Raw genomic sequence first — 26,282 nt, 5'->3', positions numbered from 1 at the left:
ATTCTATAATTGTTCGAAACTTACTGAATGGAACTACATTTGGTATTGGGTGAAGAGATAGTTATAGAAGTCCTACAACTTAGAATAAATTCCGGGATCCTGTATCAATGTTCCTGTAAGCAATATCACATGGATATGAATATTTCGATACAGCAGCATTTTCCATCCGCATTGGCCGTAATTTTAAATTTTAGTTGCCGTGAGAAGAAAATTTGATTTGAAAATATCGACCCGCTTTCGGAGAATTATTCAATAATTTGTATAGATTTTTAATCATTACGAACAGTTATTAATGTATCCTCCACCCACTGAATTTCACAAAACTTTTTTCTACAAAACCAACTGTCCCGTTCTAACTTGCGTTTGTTTGTAATCTTTAATTTTTATTCCCTCAGCCATAAGGATACAGAGGGTATATATCATTTGATACGGCCAAAACGTAACTCATCGAAATAACGGTTTTAGACTCAAGGTTTCTTTAGACCAAATCTGTTTCAGAAAATTTGGAGTCGATCTAGCGATGTTCGTCTGTCTGTCTATCTGCCTGACTGGTGCGCACAATAACTTTATCCGATTTGATCCAACACAGAAAGAGAGAGGATAATCCGATTTTCTAAAACTTTGCCAATCCTAATATTTGCATCAGTACTAGGTCAGGTGCGAAAATGGACAATATCAGTCATCATCATCAAAGGGTCAAAATTTAGAATAATTTTAACCCCTATGAAATATAATGTAAGTGTCCGATTATCTTCAAATTACACATTTTTATTAACTCAAGGTTTGGTGTGAAAATGGAATATATCGGCCCACTCTATCAAGTACCTCAAATTTTGAATATTCATGAAACTCATAAAACACGAAATTAACATCTGATTCCCTTCAGACTTGGCACATCTCAGTACTTCTGTTAACACAAGATCTGTAATAAAGATGGTAGAGATCGGACCATTTCTTCTGGTACCTCCACCACAAAGGGTCAAGTTTTGAATAGCTAAAACGATTATAAAATCCGAAATAAGCATCCGGCTGTCATATTTCACATATCTCATTACTACAACTTACACAATATCTACTGTGAAGATGGAATGTATCGGTCCACTCCTTCTGATACCTCTTCAACAAAGGGTCAAAATTTTGAATATCCATGAAGCTCATTAAACATGAAATTAACATCCGATTCCATTCAAATTACACATATCATATTTTTTATTAACCCAAGGTCTCGCGTGGAGATGGAATATATCGGTCCACTCCTTTTGGTACCTGCCCCCCACAAGCTCAAAATTTTGGCACATCTCAATATTTCCATTAACATTTTCTTCTGGTACCTCCCCCACATAGGGTTAAAGATTTAAAAAAAAAAACTCAAAGAGAGCGAAATAAGCACCCAAATCTCTTCAAATTTCACACATCCAAACATTTTTGCTATCACAGGATCTGTTGTGAAGGTGGTATATAACTGCGAACCCATTCTGGTACCTCACCCACAATTTTCAATATTTATACTTGTCACAAGCAAAACAAGTCGCTATTCTTTACAACTTTCTTCCTATAGCTAATTATTTCTCTTAACCAGAAATCTGATATGAACCTGTAATTTATCGGATTTTCTTATAATTTTTCCCTTATCAATATTTTTTATCTGTATTAGATGAAGTATGAAAATGGAATACTTCGATCCGCTATATTTCTTACCTCACGCATATTTCCACACTTTAAAAAAAAAAATTGCATATATCTCATATAAAGTATAGGAAGTAGTCGATATAGTCCAACTCTGGCACGTTTTAAAATTTAAACCAGTTTTAGGCCAGATACGAATTGGTCAATATTGGCCAATTGCTTTGGAAGGCTCAAAAGTTTGAATACACATAACTCAAGGCTGGGGGTATAATACAGTCGACAAAACCGAAAAGCTAAACATTTTGAAGTATTCAAGTTGTTTCCGACTATCAGAAAATAAGATTTTTTTAAAATTTTTATTAGACTTGAAATAAATAAAACAAAAATAAAGATCATTGATCCTTACTAACTGCCTCAAATTTTGTCTTCCGCAATATTTTCAACTCACCAATTATACGAAATCCAATTGTGACATAGGTACGTAGATAGAAATCCCTTTAAAAATCCCCGGACGAGGAGAGACGCCAACCAATTTTATTTAATTACCACCAAACACAATATTTAACTACCACTTAATTGCTTTGATTTTTTTTATTTTTTTTAGCTTCCAATTTTCTATTTTTATCGATTCTGGTTGATTACACAGACACACACAAACAAAATGCACGTAATTCGACAAAATAAACAACTAATTTTTTTATTTATTTATATGACTTTTCTATTATAATTGTTTTTTTTTTTTTTTTTCATCAGAATGTAACGTAATTCATTCAAATGCGCCTAACAAATATTGGCGCAAACACACACACACACTGAGATACGCATAAACACAAACACTCACTCTCTTACACACACACAGGTAATGAAATGCTCCGGCAATTAAGGAAGAAGGTTATTTTGCGTATTCCCGGAATATCATCATCTTTAGTCACGAATCTTCTAAAATTATTTGTATTCAAATGCAACGCTTCGGAATTGTTGGCAAGCGGGTGGTTAGGACGACGGAACGTAAGCGACAATTTTATAATATATATTCATCTTCGACACCCCAACAAACAGACGTTTGGATATGATATTTTTAAGCGCGCACCGCAACGTAGCCGACTCGAACATGCATTCGTACCGTTTCAAAACAAAACTGAAAACAAGTTAAAAAATTCCCACCAACATCACCTGTGAAATGAAACAGTCAGCCAGCCAACGAGCCCGTAAGCAAGCAGTTCGGTCATGCAAACTCAATAGCTGCGAACGCAACTACCTGCTCTTCTCATGAATGATTGCCTACTTCGTTGTTTTGTTGCTGGTGAAGAGAAAATAAGATACCAAAAGATCTGTCGCAAGATACAAACATTCATTTGTTTGTAGAATCTATCTTGTAGATACAAGAGCATGCTAAGAGAGGTTTCAATGAGAGAGCAAAGAGCGAAGTGCATAAGTGCGAATTTTTTTTCTTACTCCTCTGTCTCAAAAGATGTTGGAAAGTGTTGACACACCACTAGGAAATAAAAAAGCGTTGAATTTAAAACGCCAAACCGTTTTTGACAAATATGTCCCCACACTGTCATGAGTTTAAAGAGAATAGGGTCGGACGGAAAGCAATTTCCAATTCTGGAATTGAAATTTTCGAATTTCAGAAAAATATTGTGCTGATTTGCATTTGGTTTGTGTCAATTTATGCCATTAAAATTTTATATATTTTCGAATTTTAGCCAATTTTTGGATTTCGAATAAACAACTATTGTGCCACTTAATTCTCTTCAACATCTTTAGCTGTTTTCGATATATGCCCATTTCGAAAAAATGTTTTTAATCGCTGTAATTTCAGTAAAAAACATATTTTCGAATCTTCGATAATTTTTGAAATTCGACTGAACAACAGTTGTGCCGTTTACTTTTCTTCAATATCTTTAACCGTTTTCGAAATATGCCAATTTCGAGAAAAGTGATTTTTGGGAAGTCGCTGTAGTTTCAGTAACAATTCAAATATCAATTTTTCGTCCATATATTTCAAATTCAATCTCACCAATTTTTAAAAAAATTATGAATTTTTAAAATGTTCAAGTTATGCTGTAGGAAAACGTGGATCGATCTGGACAATGTTCTTGTCCTTTGTGATGGAGGTACTTGACGGAGTGGGCCAATATTGTCCATCTCCGTACTCGCTCTAAATTTGATAATAATATTACGATGTACAATAACTTCGAGAAGGATTATATTGAATTATATTGAAAAAATATATATCGAAGCCTAGTCCCACAAAATGGGACTATTAGACATTATTTGCACAATAAACCTGAAATCGAATTCAGGATATATGTGGGAGCTACAACCAAATCTTAGCCGAATAACATTTGGTAAAGGTACTTTCGAGTTCTATTAGATATCTGGTAGCAAATATCATTGTTGTCGAAGGCACATTGCGAATGCGAGGGACTTAAAGACCAAATCGGATGAAACATATATATGGGAGCTAAAGCAATATCCGAACCGATTTTTACCAAATTTAATGTACTTGCTTCTAGACTGAATTCGGTTGGATGTGCCGGATGTGTCATTTGGACTGATATTGGCCATTCAGTGCACAATTAACCCGAAATCGGTTGAAGATATATATGGTAGCTATATCCAAATCTGAACCGATCTTGATACAATTTGGCTGAAGTATTTCTGAGCTGTATCTGATATTTGGTACCAAAGATCATACCTGTGGAGTGCATATTACGAAAATGAGGGACTTAAACGCCATATCGGTGAAACATATATATGGAAGCTATAGCTATATCTGAACCGATCTTCTCTAAATTTGATGTACTTGCTTCTAGACTGAATTCGGTCGGCTGTGCCAAAATTCAGGTCATTTGGACTGATATTGAGCTATATCCAAATCTGAACCGATCTTGATACAATTTGGCTGAGGTATTTCTGGGCTGTATCTGATATTTGGTACCTGTGGAGTGCATATTACGAATATGAGGGACTTAAACACCATATCGATGAATCAAATATATGGAAGCTATGTCTATATATTAACCAATCTTCTCTAAATTTGACTGAATTCGGTCGGATGTGCCAAAATTCAGGTCAGTTGGACTGATATTGGCCATTTAGTGCACAATTAACCCGAAATTGGTTGAAGATAGTTACGGGAGCTATACCTAAATTTGAACCGATTCTCACCAATTTCAATAGGGTTCATCCTTGGGCCAAACAAATATTCTTTGGACAATTTTATCAATCCTGCATTTTGTTCACATAAATACTTGGATCGACGGACGGACGGACAGACGTATTGACATGCATAAATCGGCACAGAAAGTGATTCTGTAAAGATCATCAAAAAGTAACTATGAGTCTAATTAGCTTTCTTTTCCAAATGCCCAAAGACATAATATTGTTTAAAATTTAAAAAATTTCTAAATACATTTACCTTTCTCAAAGTACAAATGAAATGTTATCGTAAAAACCATTTAAAAAATTTCTAAAAATCGCCTAATTGACTACACTGGTTCGTGGCAGCAGTGAAGAAAAACCAAACGGAAACTCTCCCAATTCATTTTGAGAGTAATTTTTTTAACTCTCGCTTCTTCCTTAACCTTTTATTTGAAATCGCTCATTATTCTACACTTTGTGGGTTTCATGATTGTTGTTTTCAGTTTCATTCTTTATTTTCTGACTTCATTATTGTTTGTTACTTTATTTTGCTCTTACCTATATTGTCTATCAATTTACTTTAGCCAGGTTGGTTGGTTGCGTGAGTACGTGTTTGTGCCGGTATATGTGTGTGGGAGAGTGTTTGTATATTCCAAAAACGTCAGTTATTTTTAGCCGGGGATAAGGAGCGTACAATTTATACCTATATGACTACTACGGTTACCGTGTGTATGGGAATTGTAATGTTTTGGTTTTTTTTTTCGTTCTTAACTCAACTCGATTAAGGGCTAACGAACGAACGACCACAAGACGAAGCGATACGGGGGAAGCCAAGAACTCCCTATCCACAAAACGCAAAAAGAAAAAAAGAAGCCTCTGACCGTTAAATGTAAAACTGCTGGGCATTTGTGTTCATAAGTGTGCGTTTAAACGGAAACAAATGTCACGCAGTCGTCAAATTAGTTTCTTCATTTTTTGCCGGCAAAGCCAACATAGCTTCTTGAGCCGGCAGCTACTGTCATGTGAGCGAGTGAGTGAGTGACTGACATACATATATATGTATGTATTATCATTATTATGCACAAATGTCTGAAGACGCCTTGGCGCGATCTGCATAATATACTCGTTTAAAGTTCACCAGTCTTCCGAAGATTATATGTATGCCGGTCGCTATGCAAGTCGAGTGAGTGAGTGCATTAGATATTCATAAAACTCGTTAAACAATGCAGCAACAACAACAACGAAGAGATAGCTCAATGTTTGAGTATTGGTACAGGAGATAACATGAACAAACAAGTTATTAACGTGTGTAATGAGATTTTCAGATAGCAGAATGTGTTATTTAAATTTATATACAATTTAAATTTGAGTTGTAGATTTTTTTTAAGAAAATTATTCAAGAAAACTCTGTTATGCTATTATTGTAGATTTTTGTCAAGAATGTTGGGAGAGCACTTTGTATTTAAATACTTTGCTTTAAATTCTTTCAAGGAACAAGTTCTTCTTTGATAAATTTGTGTCAATTCGAATGCCAATTTTTAAAAACCTTTTTTGTTCCTGAATAAATCTATACATAATTAACTTGTATCAGTCGATATGGCCGACACATGTATACCCTCAGCCAATGTTCGATTATTTAAATATATTTTGACTTCTGTTTTGTTTATTCAAATTTCTGACCCTCTATGGAGTAGGTTCCAACGAAATGGGCCATTATTGTCAATTTCGTATCGGACCTAAATAAATTCGATATAAATATTGCGACGTGCCACTTCTGCCACATCTCAATTTATATGAGATATGTGATAATTTTTAGAAAATGGTTAAATGTGCCTGAGGTACTAGATGTAGTCGACCGAAGTATTCTATTTTTTTCATGTTTTTAACAAATCTTGTGTTGATGGAAATATTGAGATGTACCACGTCTGAATGGAATCGAATGTTAATTTCGCATTTTATGAGCTTTATGGAAATTCAAAATTTTGACCCAATGTGGGGGAGGTACCAGTAGGAAGAAGATCTTGGTTTACTAAAAATTTTATGATGTGTGAAATATGAAGAGAACCGGATGCTTATTTCGGATTTTATAATCGAAGGGGTCAAAATTTTGACCCTATGTGGGGAGGTACCAGAAGGAAAAAGATCTTGGGTTAATAAAAATTTTGTGATGTGTGAAATATGACGAGGACAGGATGCCTATTTTGAATTTTATGATAATTTTTGTTATTCATAACATTGTCCTTTTGTGGGGGAGGTACCAGAATGAGTAAACCGATATATTCCATCTTCACACTAGACCTTGGATAAATAAAAGTATTGTAATTTCACAGGTAATTTGGAGACAATAAGACTCCTACATCACATTTAATAAGAGTTATAGTTACTTAAAATTTTGACCCTTTGTGGCGGAGGTACTTGATGGAGTGGGCCGATATTATCCATTTTTTGCACCTGACCTAGAACTGATGCAAATATTAGGATTTGCAAAGTTGGAGCAAAATCGAGTTTTCGCCTTTCTTTCTCTGCAGAAAAATATATATATATATATTTTTTTTTTTTTTTTTTTGAAAATTTAAACTTTTTTTGGGGGAGGTACCAGAAGGAGTGGACCGATATGTTCCATCTTCATACTAGACCTTGGGTTAGTAAAAATATTGAGATGTGTGTAATTTGAAGATAATCGGACTCCTACATCACAGTTTATAAGAGTTGTAATTATTTAAAATTTTGACATTTTGGGGGGGGAGGTACTTGATGGAGTGGACCGATATTGTCCATTTTCGCATCTGACCTAGGACTGAAGCAATAATTACGATTTGCAAAGTTGGAGCAAAATCTGATTATCCTTTCCTCTCTGTGCAGTGAAATATGTTTTTTGAAACTGTCGACCTTTTGTGAGGAAGGGGCGGACCGATATTGCCCATCTCCGAAGTCGATCTAAGTTTTATAATAATATTACGATGTGCCAAGTTTGGACCAGCCAGCCAGCTAGACAGACGGACACCGCTAGATCAACTCTTATATTTCCTGAAACGGATTTGGTCCAATGAGACCTAGTGTCAAAAATCGTTATTTCGATGAGGCATGTTTTGATCGTATCGAATGATATATGCCCTCTCTAGCCATATGGCTAAGGGTATAAAAAGAGTGGTGAAATAACTGAAAATAACGAATCACATGAAGCAAGAATCATGAAATTTTGCACAAGGGTCAGTCTTGGTAGGTTGGCATGTGATAGGGATAAAATGGTACGAAAATTACTAAAAATTGAACACTTTGTATCGGACAAACAGAATGAGCTAGAATTCTAAAATTTGGAATGAGAGTCACTGATAGAGTGCAGGATTGATGTACCAAAAGGGTTTTTGTAAATTCGAATTCTCAGGTTACGAAAAGTTCCAAAATGACACTAAGCTTCAAAATCGGTATCATTTGGGATTATGTGAACGGATAGAGCTAAAAACTTGAAATTTGAAGCTTAATTTGGTTACGAAATTGTACGGGATAGAGATAAAATGTTGAAATTTGATATTTAGATTGCCGATGGTATCTGTATATGAGATTAAATGGTACTGTATTTGATATAGGGTGAAGGGATAGAGATAAGATTGTGAAATTTGATATTTAGATTACTGATGGTATCTGTGTTTCAGATACCAGATAACGGTGGTATGGAAGTGCATAAATTTGACATTGGGTGAAGGGAAAGTGCTGGAATCCACAAATTTGATATTGAGGTCTCTGTTGGTATCTAGAATTGAGATATGGTGGTGGTTTTGAAAATGCGTCCCATATTTGTGCGAAAAGTACTAAATAGTAAATTCTTGGAATTGGGTGAAGGTATAGAGATTAAATTCTGAAATTTGATATAGATGTCACTCTTGGTGTCTTTGGTCACGATATGGAGGTGGTTTTGGAAATGTGTACTATAATTGTACAAAAAATACTAAATGGTTCAATATATGGTATTGAGTTAAGGAATAGAGCTGGAATCCCGGAATTTGATATTATGGTCTCCGTTGGTATCTGGGATAAAGATATGGAGTTGGTTTTGGAAATGTGCTCTATTATTGTTCGAAAAGTACTAAATTGGGTATTGTGTGAAGGAATAGGGCTGAAATCCTAAAATTTTATAAAGATGTCACTGGGGGTGTCTGTGGTAATGATATGGAGGTGATTTTAAAAATGCATCCTATATTTGTACGAAAAGTACTAAATGGTACTATATTTGGTATTAAGTGAAGGGATATAGCTGGAATCACGGTATTTAATTCTGAGGTCTCTGTTGATATCTGGAATTGAAATATGGAATTGATTATTTAAACTGTACGAAAAGTACTAGATAGTACTAAATTTGGTATTGGGTGATGGGAGAGGGCTGCAATCTTGAAATTTGATGTAATTGTCACTGTTGGTATCTGTGGTTAAGATATGACGGTGGTGTTAGAAATGTGTACTTGATATTAAGTTCTCTGTTGGTATCTCTAATTGGGATATAGAGGTGGTTTCAGAAATGTGTACTATAAATTAACGAAAAGTACTGAATGGTATTATATTTGGTATTGGGTGAAGGGATATAGATAAGATTCTGAAATTTGCTATTCAGATAACTGTTAAAATCTGTGTTTAAGATTTGGTTGTGGTTTTGGAAATGTCTTATATTGGTACGAAAAATAATACTGGTATTGGGTTTAGGGATAGAGCTGGAATCATGAAATTTAATATTGAGGTCTCTGTTGGTATCTGGGGTTGAGATCTGGTGGTGGTTTTACAAATGCCTACCATAATTTTTGATTACTGTTGGTGTTTAGAATGGAGTGATGTAGATTGTAGACTAAATATTACTAGATTTGGCATTGAGTGGAGGGATAGAGTTGAAATTTTAGACTTTGAAATAGTTTTGGACAGATAAATTGGATGTGGGTCATTGTGGAATAATTTTTTCTAATATCGTAATTGGTAAACGATTATGAGGCTTTTTGAAGACTTTTTTATCCCTGGATTTTTAACTATATCTTTTCCCCGACGTGGAGAGCTATAATCATTTTTCAAGGACGTAAATATCTATAAACGTGAATTAAAAAAAAAATAAATTTTTCAAGGAGAGAAGAAGCAAGCTAGAATCGTGGATTTTTATATAGGATTTTTTAAGAGCTATAATAATGGATTTTTAAATATAATTTTTTATCACTTAAATATAAAAATAAATTTCTTCAAGGATTTAAAGAGCAATAGTCGAGGATTTTTTAATATTTTTTTAAGGACCGTTCACCCCATTTCTCATTAATTCTTTAATAAATCAAAGAAACAGTAGCCAAACAGCCTGATTTAACATTATCGCAAATGACGTACGTGACTGGAGATGAAATTTGTCCATTCCACCTGAACGCACATACAAAGCGATAAAGATGAGAAGCGAAATTAGCCGAAATGAATGAATTTGTACATTGACCTGAATGATTAAACCTGAATTTGACAACGTACATATATTCGGACAGAGAAAGATTGAGAAAAGAAATGAATTTGAAAATAACTCGTATTGAAGTAAAGAAAACGTATTGATGTTCTAATAATAAATAAGAAGTATTTCGAATTTAGGATGTGGGAATGTTTTAGAGAAACTTGTCTTTTAATTGAAAGGAAATTAATGTAAGGAAATTCCACTGAGAATAAGCTTAGTAAAAATGTGAAAATTTAAGATTTCCTGGAGTCCTTGGATATGTAGGCAATAACAAATACAATAAATAAGGTAAAGATCTTATTTATTTATTTATTTATTTATTTATTTATTTATTTTTTTAATTTGAAAATTTGTTTACGAACAATGATAACAATACAAAATCTAAACAAGAGTTACCTTTTAATTGTGGTGCTTTTCTATTATTTTTATCTGAAAATATACAAATATAGAAAAAAAAATTAAAATTAGAAAAATTAATTTAGGCTATTATGAAGATGACTGATTTGGGTTTTAATCTTAATCTCCAGAATCTATCGTGATGTATAAAAACTTATGCCATTTGGATTTATATTTCTAAGAAAAATACAATGAAGAAGTTATAGATAAATTCTTTATACACCAGAGGTAAGATTTGTTCATTTTCACTTGGGAGCGAAACTTGCTCGCGAGAAGGATTGCTGAAAGAGTAGGAGTTTTTTACGGAGTCTACTCTTCACTCGTTTGTTTTGTGTGGGGGGACTCCTTTGTATACAGGGCGAGATAAAACAAGTAAAAAAGCAGTAAGTTCGGCCGGGCCGAATTTGAATACCCTCCACCATTTGGAACGAATTAGAAAATTTTCAAAAAATAAAATCCATTAAAAATTCTGTTAAAATCTTTAAAATATCGAATATCGGAAGCTGCCGATATATGGGAACCTATACATACAATTATCTTTCAGGGGTTAAAGTGCTCACAAAGAACTCCTTGTGTGGATTTTCAGAAAATACCATAGGAAAATATGGCTAAAATCATGAAAATACCGAATATCGGGGGTACCGTTATATGGGGGATATGCGACATCGTTAACCTATATTCTCTGTCATGGGGTAAACTGCTCACAATGAACCCATTGTGTACAATTTCAGACAATTTCGTTGAAAAATGTAACTAAAATCATGAAAATGCCGAATATCGGAGGTACCGTTATATGGGGGGCTAACGATATCGAGGACCTATATAGATAATTCTCTTTCAAGCGATAAAGTACTCACAATGAATGTGGATGAATGTGGATTTTCAGACAATTCCGTTGAAAAGTGTGGGTAAAATCATCAAAATACCGAATATCGGGGGGTACCATTATATGGGGGCTATACGATATCGTGGACCTATATAGATATTTCTCTTCCAAGGGATAAAGTACCCACAAGGTATTCCTTGTGTGGATTTTCAGACAATTCCGTTAAAAAATGTGGGTAAAATCATCAAAATACAGAATATCGGGGGGTACCGTTATATGGGAGCTATACGATATCGTGGACCTATATAGACAATTCTCTTTCAAGGGATAAAGTACCCACAAGAAACTCCTTGTGTGGATTATCAGACAATTCCGTCGAAAAATGTGGCTAGAAATAATAGGATGTGTAAAATATGAAGAGAAACGGATGCTTATTTCGCATTTTATAATCGTTTTTGTTATTAAAAACTTTGACCTTTGTGGGGAAGGTACCAGAAGGAATGGTTCGATCTCTACGAGCTTTATAACAGATCTTGTGATGATGGAAATATTGAGATGTTCCAAGTCTCGAATCGGATGTTAATTTCGCGTTTTAAGGACTTCATGCATACTCAAAATGCTGACCCCTCCTGGAGGGGTACCAGAAGGAGTGGGCCAATATATCCCATCTTCACACCAAACCGTGGGTCAGTAAAAATATTGTGGTGTGTGTTATTTCAAGACAACGGGTCTATTGCATCACATTTTCTTACAGTTATAATTATTAAAAATTTTGACTCTTGGTGGGTACTTGATGTAGTACCGATATTGCCCATTTTCGCACTGACCTAGCACCGATGCAAATAAAAGGATTTGCAAATTTAAAGCAAAATCGGATTAACCTTTCGCTTTCAGTCCAGTCATTTTGTTTTTGTTTTTTTGAAAATTGCAACCTTTTGTGGTGAAGATACCAGAAGTAGTGGACCGATATTGCCCATCTCCGAAATCCATCTAAATTAAACAGTAATATTACGAGGTGCCAAGTTCGGACCAAATCGGATATTCCCTTCGAGAATTATCGTGTGCGCCAGCCAGTCAGACGGGCGGACGACCGGATATCGCTAGATCGACTCTAAATGTTCTGAAATGGATTATTTCGATGAGGTACCAAGTAACGTGCATCGGCGTTTTAAAGTTTGCATCGCAAAGTAACCTAAACAAAGAGGGAAAGCTTCTCCTTTTTCACATTCTGTTAAATTTGTGGAAAAAATCTTCTTAGAATCCGAGAATTTAAGGCATAGTAATATTACTGATAACGAGACACGGATTATTTTGGTAAAAATGTTAACGCTCAAGTACGTCACCCAAGGGATATTTTTAAATCTCAGTCATATGGCAAGAGTTGGTATTTATCATTTAATACGGCCAAATCGTGCCACATCGAAATAACGTTTTTAGTCCGCAGGTCTCTTTGGACCAAAACCGTTTCAGGCATTTAGGGTCGATCTAGCGATGTCCGCCCGTCTGTTTGGCTCGGGCGCACGATAAATCTCGAAGGCAGTATCCGATTTGGTCCAAAGTGGTACATTGTAATATTATCGTCAAACATAGATGGATTTTAGAGATGGGCAAAATGGTTCCACTCCTTCTGGTACCTACCCCACAAAAGATCAAAATGTTCATAAAAAATAATTTAGCTCATAGAACAAGAAAGGATCAGACAATTTAATTTAAATTTTGTAAATCCTAATATTTGTATCAGTGCTAGGTCAGGTGCGAAAATGGACAATATCGGTCCACTCTATCAAGTACCTACCCCAAAAAGGGTCAACATTTTGAATAATTATTAAAATGTGAAATAAGAAACTGACTGTCTTCGCACATCCCAATATGACTACCAACACAAGATCTGGTGTGGAGGCGATATTTATCAGACAATCCCATCTAGTAACAATTTTAGACTGCTGCATTTCTAAGCCACTCGTCCGACAGCTGTTACATAAGCATTTTGGTGAGAATTTTCCAGAAAAAGGGTTATTACTGATGGATTTCAGGCCCGTAGCTCGACATCAAGCAAGTGGACGGAAGAAAACAGCAACATCAGCAGAAATGTTTCGAAAAGTAAAGAAGCAACTTGATCGAAACCCGAGTTGCAGTGGCTGAAAAATGGCTCCTGAGCTGAAGATATCGCAATATTCCATTTGGCAAATATTAAAAAATGAGTTCGGGGTAAAGCCATTGAAATTCCAAAAAGTGCAAGAACTTACACCGCAATAGAAAGACAATAGAAAATAGACTCAAAAGAGCTAAAGAGTTGCTTCACTTGGTCGAACTTGGTTTTCTCCGTCTCCGATGAGAAAACATTCGTTTTCCAGCAGTTTGTAAACAAACAAAATGATTGTGTTTACTTGCCAAAGAGGTCAGCTGAAAATGTGCACCTTCGGTTGGCCACCAGAGCTCAAGCGTCAGCCATGGTGATGGTGTAGGCCGCCATAACAACCTCTCCGCTCGTATTAATCGAACGTGGTATCAGAATAAATTTAATTTAATAAATTGTCAAATATTATCGCGGAAATATTTTGGCCGCAGACCTTGGACGTTCCCACGGGACTCAGCACGCGCCACCCAAGAATGGTTACAAAATGAGGTTCCTCGCTTCATTTCCAGCGCACAAGGGCCACCAAAATCTGATACCAATCCATTGGACTATTGTGTCTGGAGTATTTTCGAAAGCAAGGTTGGTACTAAAAATACCAAAGTGTCGATCACCTCAAGGAAGCGCTTCGCCGGGAATGGGTCAAAATACCGCAGAGCAACATTCGGGCAGCATGTGACGGTTTCATTGGCCGTTTGAAGACCATAATTAGAGCCAAGGGCGACCAATTCGAACAAATTGAAACTTATTCTAAAATTTGATGTTATTTCCGACATTTTTGCTTTCATTCAATAAAATTAAAAAAAAATGTAAAAACTATGGCATTTTCTTTTATCTCACCCTGTATTTGCCCCCTTAAGATTAAGATCATCAAAGTTGTTCGCACCTAATTTTAAGATTAAAATATTATAGGACAATCTAAGCTGTAAAGTAACCCAAAATACCAAATTGAACCCAGATTTAATAGTCGATAAATAAAACCAATGAGTGTAACCGAATCAGGCAGATTTTGACCCAAAATCATTCGACTGGAACAAGCGTGAAATATGACCATTACATAAAACGGACGTTATTCCCATTCGATTTATTGCGCAAAACTAACTGAACTGTCTTCAACCCCCCATAATCGTTCGCCAGAATGAACCCGAGGACAATGGGTATTGTTGTGTTGTGTGGTTTACAAAGAAATTCTGTGGAAAACCAAAAACAGACATTTATTTCAATTTTTAATGGAAACACAAAGGATTTATTCTTCTCGGATTTTGTTTGTGTGCTGTTTATTTTTCAATTCCTTTTGGTGTTCTCCTTCTTTGGAGGCTTTTATGTGTCTTCTCGTCTGAAAATATATGGGCTACCATTGTGTGTTTGGAGTGTCAGAAGAATATTCTAAAATTTCCTGTTGCTGGTCGTCTTCCCTCCTTCTCACTGCCAGCGGCTTAGTCACTCGCTTCGTTCACTGAAATGACGAATGACAACAGCGATCGGTCTGTGTGAGTGTGTGTGTGTGAGGGGGTGTAATTAGATCCAGGTAGAATTTTTTAGGAGCATTAACCACATAATGTGTTGTTTGCTTTACCTTTGAACTGTATTTAGGTTTAAATTAGAGCAGTTTGTTTGTTTGTTTTATCGGCTAGGGAACTGAATTGAGACAGAAATTCGATACGTAATTTAGGGTAATCTAAAGTAAACATTCCTTAAAATATTTAGTGTAAATAAAACCACATTTAAATGGAGGAAGTTTCGAACATAGTTTATATTTAAAGAAATGCATCTCAAGGTCTGCGAACGACAAAGCAATAGACCATTTGTAGAAAGAAGATATCCTAACAACATTCTATCCCTAGATGTCCTTCCATATATCTTCTGTGGATAACAGATCTTCAGAAGGTTCCATTTCACATAAAGTTGTTCAAAAGGATGTACCGAAAACTAGCAAATGGTATTCTATGGACAGAGCGAGGTCTGTCTAAAAGACCCCGGCAAGAGATCCTATGTTTTTAGAAAACCCTTAAAAAACCTTAATGTGAATATAAGACCTACACGAAAGATCCTCCATGGATAGAAGAACTTCAACTGATTGTTTATAGATAGAAAAACTTAAATCGCAATAGATAGATAATGAAGAAATGAAGATCATTTAATGGTCCTCTGAAAGACTTGTAATCCTCTATGGAGAAAAAATTTTCAAGATCCCTATATGTATGGATAACTTTGTTAAGATCATCTACTGATAAATCTCTTCGAAAGACTGTCCAGGGGTGGAAATCTTTTTGAATTTTTTATGGCATAGGGACTGTACAGATCCTCCACACATAGGAAACCTCTGGAGGAGTGTTTTAGATAGATGGCATTCTCGAGTTATTTTAGAGAGACTTATGGAGGTCAAATACATACAGGGTAACATAAAAAAAACTGCAACAAAGTCAAACGCCATAATTTTTATTATACCCTCCACCATACTACGGAGGATATATTAACTTTGTAATTCCGTTTGTAACTCCTCGAAATACTCATGTCAGACCCAACAAAGTATATATATTCTTGACTAGCGTAAAATTCTAAGTCGATTTAGCGCTTTCCGTCCGTCTGTTGTAATCACGCTATCTTTCGAACGAATTGAGATAGAAGACTAAAATTTTGCACACATGTTTATTTTTCCAATAGGCAGGTTAAGTTTGTAAATGGGCCATGTAGGTCCACGTCTCCATATAGCCCCCATATAACGGTACCTCCCGATATTCGGTATTTTGATGATTTTAGCGACATTATTCAACGGAATTGTTTCAAAATTGGTATTTTAAGTTCGAAACGGACACTACAGCCTATGACAGAAAATTAGCTGTGCAGGTCCACGTCTTCCTATAGCCCCATATAACGGTACCTCCCTATATTCGATATTTTGGTGATTTTAGCGACATTATTAACCGGAATTGTTTAAAATTTGGTATTTGAAGTTCGTAATGGATACTACAGCCTATGACAGAAAATTGTCTGTGCAGGTCCAAGTCTTCATATAGCCCGCATATAATGGTATCTCCCAATATTCGGTATTTTGATGATTTTAGCGCCATTATTCACCAGAATTGTTTCAAATTACGTATTTAGAATTCGTAATAGGAACTTCAGTCTGTGACAGACAATTTTCTATGCAGGTTCAGGACTTCGTATAGGCCCCATATATCAGTACCTCCCTATATTCGGTATTTTGACGATTTTAGGTACAATACCCACCGAAATTATTTGAAGTTCGTAATGAATGCTACAGCCTGCGACAGAAAATTGTCTATGTTGGTCCAGGTCTTTGCACAGCTCCGATATAACGGTACCTCCCTATATACAATATTTGGAGGATTTTAGCTACATTATTGACCGTTTAATTCAAGTTTCGAATTTGAATATGGTAATGGCTTATGACAAACAACGCATATGTAGGTCCACGTCGTATATACTCCAATATACTATCTTCGGTATTTTTAAAATTATAACAGAATTTTTTAAGGATTTTATTTTTTGAAAATTTTCAAATTCATTCCAAATGGTGGAGGGTATTCAAAGTTCGGCACGGCCGAACTTACTGATTTTTTTATATAAATTTTATTGAATGAAAGCAAAAAATGTCGGAAATAGCATCAAATTTTAGAATAAATTTAGATTGGTTCGAATCGGTCACCCTTGGCTCTAATTATGGTCTTCAAACGCCCAATGAAACCGTCACATGCTGCCCAAATGTTGCTCTGCGGTATTTTGGTCCATTCCGGTATTTTGGTCCATTTGGTTCCATATGCGGTATTTTGGTCCATTCACTTTGGTATTTTTAGTGCCAACCTTGTTTTCCAAAATACTCCAGACACAATAGTCCGACGGATTGGTATCCGGAGATTTTGGTGGCCATTGTGCGCTGGAAATGAAGCGAGGAACCTCTTTTTCTAACCATATTTGGGTTGCGCGTGCTGAGTACTGTTGGAATGTCCAAGGTTTGCGGTAAAAATGTTTGCGTGCCCAAAACTTTAATACACCCTCCAGAATATTTCCGCGATAATATTCGGCATTTATTCTGATACGAGCTATCATCATGGCCGGCGCATGAATTCTGCCTGGCTTCTTGAATTCTTTTTTAGCTGACCTCTTTGGCAAATAAACACAATCATTTTGTTTGTTTACAAACTTCTGGACAACGAATGATTTCTCATCGGACCATCAGAAAATAAAATTCGGCATTTCACCACTTTCGGTCAAGCGAAGCAACTCTTAAGCTCTTTTGAGTCTATTTTCTTTCTGTTGCGGTGTAAGTTCTTGAACTTTTTGGAATTTCAATTGCCGAATGGAATATTGCGATATGTTCAGCTCTCGAGCCTTTTTTCAGCCACTGCGACGCGGGTTTAAAGAAAACACACTATCACGCTTGAATTCCATCACGAATAACTTTTTTTCTGGGAAACTCTGACCAAAATGCTTTTGTACGCTTGTAAACAATATAATGAGATGTCACTGGAATAATTTAAAAGCTGTCGGACGATTGGCTTAGAAATGTAAGCAGTCTGAAATTGGTTGCAGTTTTTTCATCTCACCCTGAAATCGTGGTTTCGACACGAAAATACAAAACTGTTGCCATTCTTGGCTGAACGAAATATGAAACGAAATATACACGGTTATCAGCTACAAGTGATATAGCCTTTAAGACCTTTAGATCGAAAGCATTCTAGTGGTTTTTCTAAAAATAGAGAACCATTTTGAGGTCTTCTATGTAAAGAAGGTATTTTCCAGACATCTAGAAATTCTCTATAGATAGAAGGTCAATTAAGAATCATCTATGAAATGAGAGCATTCTCCATATAAAGGACTTCTAAGGAAGGAAACTTGTACATATATAGGAAATTAATCGAGTCCTGTTTTACATATTTTGTAGATACTTAACTCTTCTGTCTGCTGTAGATAGAACACCTTCTTGAGAAAAAATATTGTTTTAAAGATACAGAACCTTGTGAGATTCTTATCTAAGTGGGAGATATTTTAAAATCTATATTGAAATTGAATAAATTTTAACCGAACTTTTATAGGGAAGAATTTTTGAAAACATATAGTTTTAAACTTCATTACACAAAAGACTGCAAAATACAAATGTGTAATCCAAAAAAATTCCATGAAATATTAAGCTTGAAGCAATTGTTTATTTTTACTCTGGTAATTAATTTTTATTACCCTCCATACCCAAATGGCCATAAAACACGATTTGAGACTCTTGCTTCAAATTACGTTGCGGCTTCTAAACATTTATGCAAAAAAATAAAATAATAATAATAATGATGGAAAAGAAAAATCAAACGAGTTATGAAGAAAAACCATTTCCATCATATATATTCATATACATACTTGCATGGGTACATATGTATGTACACATGCATAAGAAGCAAAGTCTGTTCTCAAATTTCACCACTTTCCATACCAGTTTTTATGGCCCAGGCATTTTGGCGTTGTGTGCTCTGCTCGGTCAGTTCTTAATTGTAGGATTTTAAGAATTTCTTTTTGATTTTAATTATTTTAAATGTATGGTTGTTGTTGCTATCGTTTGTCTTGTTCTTCTCTATGAACATTAAGAACCAGTAGAAGTAGAAGAAGATTAATGTACATAGATTGGAGAGAGAGAATCCATGCTACTGCCACAACAACATCGTCTTGTTTTAACGATATTTTAATGTCGGTGCGTGCACATTTACGAGGCAGGGGCGATAAGTCAGGGATGTGTTATTGATAGAAGACTTTTCAAAGGTATCTATAGGATTTAGGACGTCTAAATGCCGTCTATAGATAAAATAACTTGAAATGATTTCCTATAAAAAGCCCTCCGAAGCTCTTCTATAGTCTTCGTGTTCCGAATTCCCTTGAAATCTATATTAATAAAAGAGTAAAGTAATCGACTGACTGACTGATTTAACGATTCATCAAGGCCCAGGCGGAACGACTAAATTAAGAATCTTGAAACTTTGGGTGAGGGTCAGATAAGGCTGGGTTTTTTTGAAATTCGTACTAGAACAATACGAAAACCAGAAAAGAAAGTCTTAAAGTCGGGAGGGGCCGACTTTATGATACCCTACACCACTTTGCTATTTTGGTAGAGCTCCACATAACAATTAAAAGTTTTTATGGGAGAATTCAATCATACACGCTATAATTATAATTATAATTATAATTCAAAATTTCAAAAGACTAAATATGCCGAAGCATCTGTATCTTTTAAATTCGAACTTGTATTGCCCATTTGATATATATGGGAGCTATATCCAAATCTGAACTGATCTTGGTCAAATTTGGCAAAGATATTTCTGAGCTGTATTTGATATATTTGCCTGAATATCGTTGTGACGGAGTGCATATTACGGCTGTGGGTAACAAATACAACAAATCGGATGAACCATATATGTATGGGAGCTACAGCTATACCTGAACCGATCTTCACCAAATTTAACATACTAGCTTCTACTCAATTCGGTCTTAAGTGCCAAATTTCATACGATTTGGGCAAATATTAGACGTTTGGTGCACAATAAAAGGTAAATCGAACGAAGTTATATATGGAAGATATATTCAAATCCGAACCGATCTCGATAAAATTTAGCAAAGGTATTTCTGAGCTGCATTTGATATATTTCCCCAAATATTGTTGTTACAGAGTGCATATTACGGCTGCGGAGGACAAAAATAACAAATCGGATGAACAATATATATGGGAGCTATAGCTATATCTGAACCTATTTCGATAAAATTTGGCATACTTATTTTCAGGCCTAATTTGGTTGTATATGCAAAATTTTATACTATTCGGGCTGATATTACACGTTTGGTGGACAATAAATTACAAATCGGACGAAGATATTTAGGGGAGCTATATTTTATTATCTCCAATTTCTATAGAGTTCGTCCTTGGGCCAAACAAATGATTTGTGCAAAATTTCATATGGATCGGGTAATAAATGCGAACTGTACTTTGTTCAAAAAAATACATGGACAGACGGACAGGCGGACGGACATGCATAAATCCACTCAGAATGTGATTCTATGCAGATCATCAAAAAGAACTATGGGTCTATCTCGTTTCCTTTTGCCTGTTACAAACAAATGCACAAATACATAATGCCCTGACCACCTTGTGGTGGTAAACGGTACTACTTTTAGTACAATTTGAATATGGAGGATCGGATGGAGCTGGAATCCTGAAATTTGAAATAAACATTACTGGCCGAGTGTAGGATTGGGATGTGGAGGTAAATTCCGAAATTTGTACTTATGTGCATGAAAAGTGCTAAATGGTACTAAATTTGCTACAAATTTTGGAAATGTACTACATTTGGTACCATTTCGTAGCATGTGAACGGTTAGAGCTAAAAGCTTGATTTTTGGAATGGTAACCAAGGTGGAGGAGTACAGTCGATGTAAGGAGGTAGTTTTAGAAGTGTGTGCTCATGTACTCGAAAAGTACAAAACGGTACTAAACTTAGTACAATTTGAATTTTGAGGAACAAATGGAGTTGGAATCCAGAAATTTGAAATTAACATTACTGGCGGAGTGTAGGATTGGGATATGGGGATGTTTTCGAAATTGTACTAAATGGTACTAAATTTGGTACAATTTCGATTTGGGTAAACCGATAGAGCTGGAATTTTGAAATTTAGAAATAAGATTAGTATTACTTTCTAGGAATGAGAAATTTAGGTAATTATGAAAATTCGTACTTATGTGTACTAAATGGTGCTAAATTTGGTACAATGTAAATTTTGGGATAGTCAATAGAGTTGTAATCCTGAAATTTGGAACTAAGATTACTATTTCATTGTAGAATAGTGAAATGTAGGTAATTTTGGAAATTCGTACTTATGTCCACTAAAGGGTACCAAATTTGGTACAATGTAAATTTTGGGATAACCAATAAAGTTGGAATCCTAAAAATTGGAAATAAGACTACTATTGCATAGTACGGCTGAGGTATGTAGATTGGTTTCGAAATTTGTACTTATGTGTACTAAATGGTACTAAATTTTTCTGTCCCTCTGTCTGTCCGTTGTAATCACGCTAGAAGGCTAAAATTTTGCACACATGTCTATTTTGCCAGTAGGCAGCTTAAGTTCGTAAATGGACCATGTAGGTCCACGTTTTCATATAGCCACCATATAACGGTTCCTCCCGGTATTCGGTATTTTGATGATTTTAGCGACATTATTCACCGGAATTGTCTCATATTTGGCATTTGAAGTTCGAAATGGATACTACAGCCTGAGACAGAAAATTGTCTGTGCAAGTCCACGTCTTCGCATAGCCCCCATATAATGGTACCTCCCTATATTCGCTATTTTGATGATTTTAGCGACATTATTCACCGGAATTATTTCAAATTTGGTTTTTGAAGTTCGAAATGGATACTACAGCCTAAGGCAGAAAATTGTCTATGCAGGTCCACGTCTTCGTATAGCCCCCATATAACGATACATCCCAATATTCGGTATTTTGATGATTTTAGCGTCATTATTCACCGTAGTAATTTCAAATTACGTATTTAGTTAGAGTTCGTAATGGGAACTACAGTCCGTGACAGAAAATTGCCTATGCAGGTCCAGGCCTTCGTATAGGCCCCATATATCAGTACCTCCTTATATTCGGTATTTTGACGATTTTAGGTACAGTACTCACCGAAATTGTTCGAGATGTCGTATTTGAATTTCGTAATGGAAGCTACAGCCTGTGAAAGAAAATTGTCTAGGCAGGTCTAGGTCTTCGTATAGCTCATATAACACTACCTCCCTATGTACGGTATTTTGATGATTTTAGCTCATTATTCACCGTTTATTTCAAGTTTCGAATTTGAATATATTAGTGGCTTGTGACAAACAATGCCTATGTAGGTGCACGTCGTACAGGCCCTAATATAACGGCTATATTCGGTATTTTTAAAATGTTAACAGAATTTTTGGCGAATATTATCTTTTTTCAAAATTTTTCAAATTCGTTCTAAATGGTGGAGGGTATTCAAAGTTCGGCCCGGCCGAACTTACTGCTTTTTTACTTGTTATAATTTCGCTGTCCAATAGCCAGTCTGGGATTTTAAAAATTTCAAGTGGATTTAATAGTCGTCGATTTGTAGATCAACCCCCCAAATAAGGTTTAGGGATGATGGACCAAAGTTTTTTGGAGCTTTAAAAAAATGTTTAAAAGTGATGAGGCTACCTTGCAATGTAAACGTTCAAAACGCCGATATATACGTTTTTTTTTTTTTTTGCCTTAGCCTTAGCCTTAGCCTTGGTATTGTATTATTTCCCCTGCCTATTTCAAGAAGTCCTATATATTATTTCTATTCAATTTAAAATCCTTAACTTAATTTCCCATTAGCTCCTCGTATGCACTCTTATCTTAATCGAAGTTGTATTAGAACATGTTCTTAACTGCACATTTTTTTTTTTGTTCTCAAGAATTTATACATCACATCTTCCTACTCGCATAGAGATCTTCTGGGGCTAGCGCAGGAAAACAGGTTAGACAGAAGCCATGGCATGGCAGAAGTATGTTTACATTGAGATGATGGTCCAAAAACCAAAGATATCTTCTAATGCCACCGCATTTACACTGGTTGGGATAGACGACGTACGTGGTCGAAAAGTACGGTTTCTTCTGGCGATAAGAAACACCAACACAAATCCACTTTGTGTTGTTGTATTTATATCTCAATTACTAATGATGGGTAATTGTTGTTTTTGTGGATGTGGATGATGGCGGCGATGCTGGACATGTGCACTAAATATTCTTATGGAAGAATCGCCATGATCGGAAAGACATTTGGAGAAAGTGACACACAGCTAATGAGCGCGTTGGTTTCATTGTCCGGGTTTTGTTGTGGAACATTTTGTCGATCCATTGTAGGCAAATGACATTATTGAAAACTAATTACAGAAATGTTCTTAAGGATATGCAAAAAATCCTTAAACAGACCAGAAAGAAAAGGTTTGGAATCGGAGGAGGTCTCTAACGAATGTTTCAAGAAGAAATGATAAGAAGATAATATACCCTTCATCTTATTTCTTGGGGGGTATAAAAACTCCCATAACAACTGTGCTATTTTTTGGATGAGTGCATCACATCCCTGATGTGAAGATTCGACACTTCGGTCTAATTCTTCTAATACCGACCAACGGTAAAAATTATGAATAATCTGAAATCTTTAAAAAAATTAGTGAAATAACTGACTGACTGAGAGTCCACGCCCAGACAAAAAAGCTGAAGATAGAATTTTAAAATTTTGCACTAATCCCGGTTTTGGTGCGTGTGAAATACGTCCTAAAAAGGTACGAAAAGAAGTAAAATGTAAGGGTACAAAAAGTACGAAAAATACTAAAATCTACTAAAAATGTCATATTTTTCATTGGCCGAACGGAATGAGCTAGAATTCTGAAATCTGGAATGAGAGTCACTGATGGAGTGCAGGATAGATGTACCAAAGGATTTTTGGAAATTCAAACTTTAAGGTTACCAAAAGTCCTAAAATGGTACTAAACTTCGTAAATGGTACCGTTTGGTGTTATGTGAATGGGTAGAGCTAAGAACTTGAAATTTAGTATGGGAATCAAGGTTGGAAAGTAAACTTGATATATGAAGATGGATTAGGAAATATGTACTAATTGTGCGAATTGTACCAAATGGTTCTAAATTTGGAACAATTTGGTTTAGAGAGAAGGGATGAAACTGGGATTTCGAAATATTTTATTGGGGTCCCTGTTGGTGGTAGTTTTGTGAGAAATGAGTGGTTTCGGAAATGTGTACTACAAGTGTTCGAAAATTACTAAGTAGTACTATATTTGGTACAATTTGTTATTGGGCGGACAGATATGTGCTTGAAATCTGAAATTTGGTATTAGAGACGCTGTTCATGCGTAGCATGGACTGTGCACTATACTTGTTCGAAAAGTACTTAATGGTACTATACAGGGTGAGATAAAACAAGTTAAAAAGCAGTAAGTTCGGCCGGGCCGAACTTTGAATACCCTCCACCATTTGGAGCGAATTTGGAAATAAAATCCGGAAAAAACTTTGGTAAAACTTTAAAATACCGAATATTGCTGTTATATTAGTGCTTATACGACGTGGACCCACACAGGCATTATTTGTCATGAGTCATTGCCAAACTCAAATTCGGAACTTATATAAACGCGAATAAAGTACCTAAAATCATCAAAGTATAGAATATACCGGTACCGTTATATCGGAGCTTTGCGAAGACATGAACTTCAAATACGACATTTCAAACAACTTCGGTGAGTATTGTACCTAAACTCGTCAAAATACCGAATATAGGGAGGTACTGGTATATGGGGCCTATACGAAGACCTGGACCTACATAGACAATTTTCTGTCACAGACTGGAGTTTCCATTACGAACTCTAAATGCGTAATTTGAAAAAAAAAATTGGTGAATAAAGACGCTAAAATCACCAAAATACCGAATATAGGGAGGTACCGTTATATGGGGGATATACGAAGACGTGGACCTGCACAGACAATTTTCTGTCTTAGGCTGTAGTATCCATTGCGAACTTCAAATACCAAATGTTGAACAATTCCGATTAATAATGTCGCTAAAATCATCAAAATACCAAATATCGGGAGGTACCGTTATATGGGGGCTATATGAAAACGTGGACCTACATGGCCCACTTAACCTGCCTACTGTAAAAATAAACCTGTGTGCAAAATTTTAGCCTTGTTTCTCAATTCGTTCGAAAGATAGCGTGATTACAACAGACAGACGGACATGGCTAAATCGTCTTAGAATTTTACGCTGATCAAGAATATATATACTTTGTTGGGTCTGACATGAGTATTTCGAGGAGTTACAAACGGAATGACAAAGTTAATATACCCTCCATAGTATGGTGGAGGGTATAAAGACTACAACAAAGTCAAACGCCATAATTTTTACTTTTTTTAAATTTTATTGAATGAAAGCAAAAAATGTCGGAAATAGCATCAAATGTTAGAATAAGTTTAGATCTGTTCGAATTGGTCACCTTTGGCACGAATAATGGCCTTTAAACGGCCAATGAAACGGTTACACGCAGCCCGAATGTTGCTCCGTGTTTTTTTTTTTTGCCCATTCCCGGCTGAACAAGGAATGTTTTCTCTTCATCATCATCAAAGAAAACCAAATTCGGCAGTTCATCACATTCGGCCAAGCGAAGCAACTCTTTAGCTCTTTTGAGTCTATTTTTTTCTGTTGCGGTGTAAGTCCTTGCACTTTTTGGAATTTCAATGGCTTTAACTCGAGCTAATTTTTCAATATTTGCCGAATGGAATATTGCGATATGTTCTGCTCAAGAGCCATTTTTCGGCCACTGCGACGCGAGTTTTGATCAAGCCGCTTCTTTACTTTTCGAACCATTTCTGCTGATGTTGCTGTTTTCTTCCGTCCACTTCCTTGGCGTCGGTCTACGCAACCAGTATCACGGACAAAAAAGATTATTACACATTCAAAGATTTATTCACATTTAGATGCTGGAGTGCTCTAACAATAGCCACTTGTGGTTTTCCAGCCAAATAAAAAAATCACACTATCGCGCTTGAATTCCATCACGAATAACTTTTTTTCTGGAAAATCTTACCAGAAGGCTTTTGTACGCTTGTAAACAATATAATGAGCTGTCACTGGAATAAT

The 26,282-nt window shown here is 35.6% G+C and overlaps 1 protein-coding gene across 3 annotated transcripts in view; it reads right to left on the bottom strand.

The window, feature by feature from the left end:
• LOC101889989 (sodium- and chloride-dependent GABA transporter 1) overlaps positions 1-26,282 on the bottom strand; it is a 166,806-nt gene that overhangs the window by 128,662 nt on the left and 11,862 nt on the right. Inside the window, exon 2 of one of the 3 annotated variants that reach the window (XM_059126051.1) lies at positions 10,634-10,666. The gene's annotated coding sequence lies outside the window, so the exon portion shown is untranslated. Of the gene's footprint in view, positions 1-2,074; positions 2,406-2,475; positions 2,793-10,633; positions 10,667-26,282 lie in introns of those variants that run through there. The other 2 variants (XM_059126053.1, XM_059126052.1) reach the window with 2 other exon arrangements.

The sequence above is a fragment of the Musca domestica genome, unplaced genomic scaffold, assembly GCF_030504385.1.
Source record: "Musca domestica strain aabys unplaced genomic scaffold, Musca_domestica.polishedcontigs.V.1.1 36, whole genome shotgun sequence".
Classification (NCBI taxonomy): domain Eukaryota; kingdom Metazoa; phylum Arthropoda; class Insecta; order Diptera; family Muscidae; genus Musca; species Musca domestica.
The sequence above is the reverse complement of the archived record's forward strand: the minus strand, read 5'-3'. Positions and strand labels throughout refer to the sequence as shown.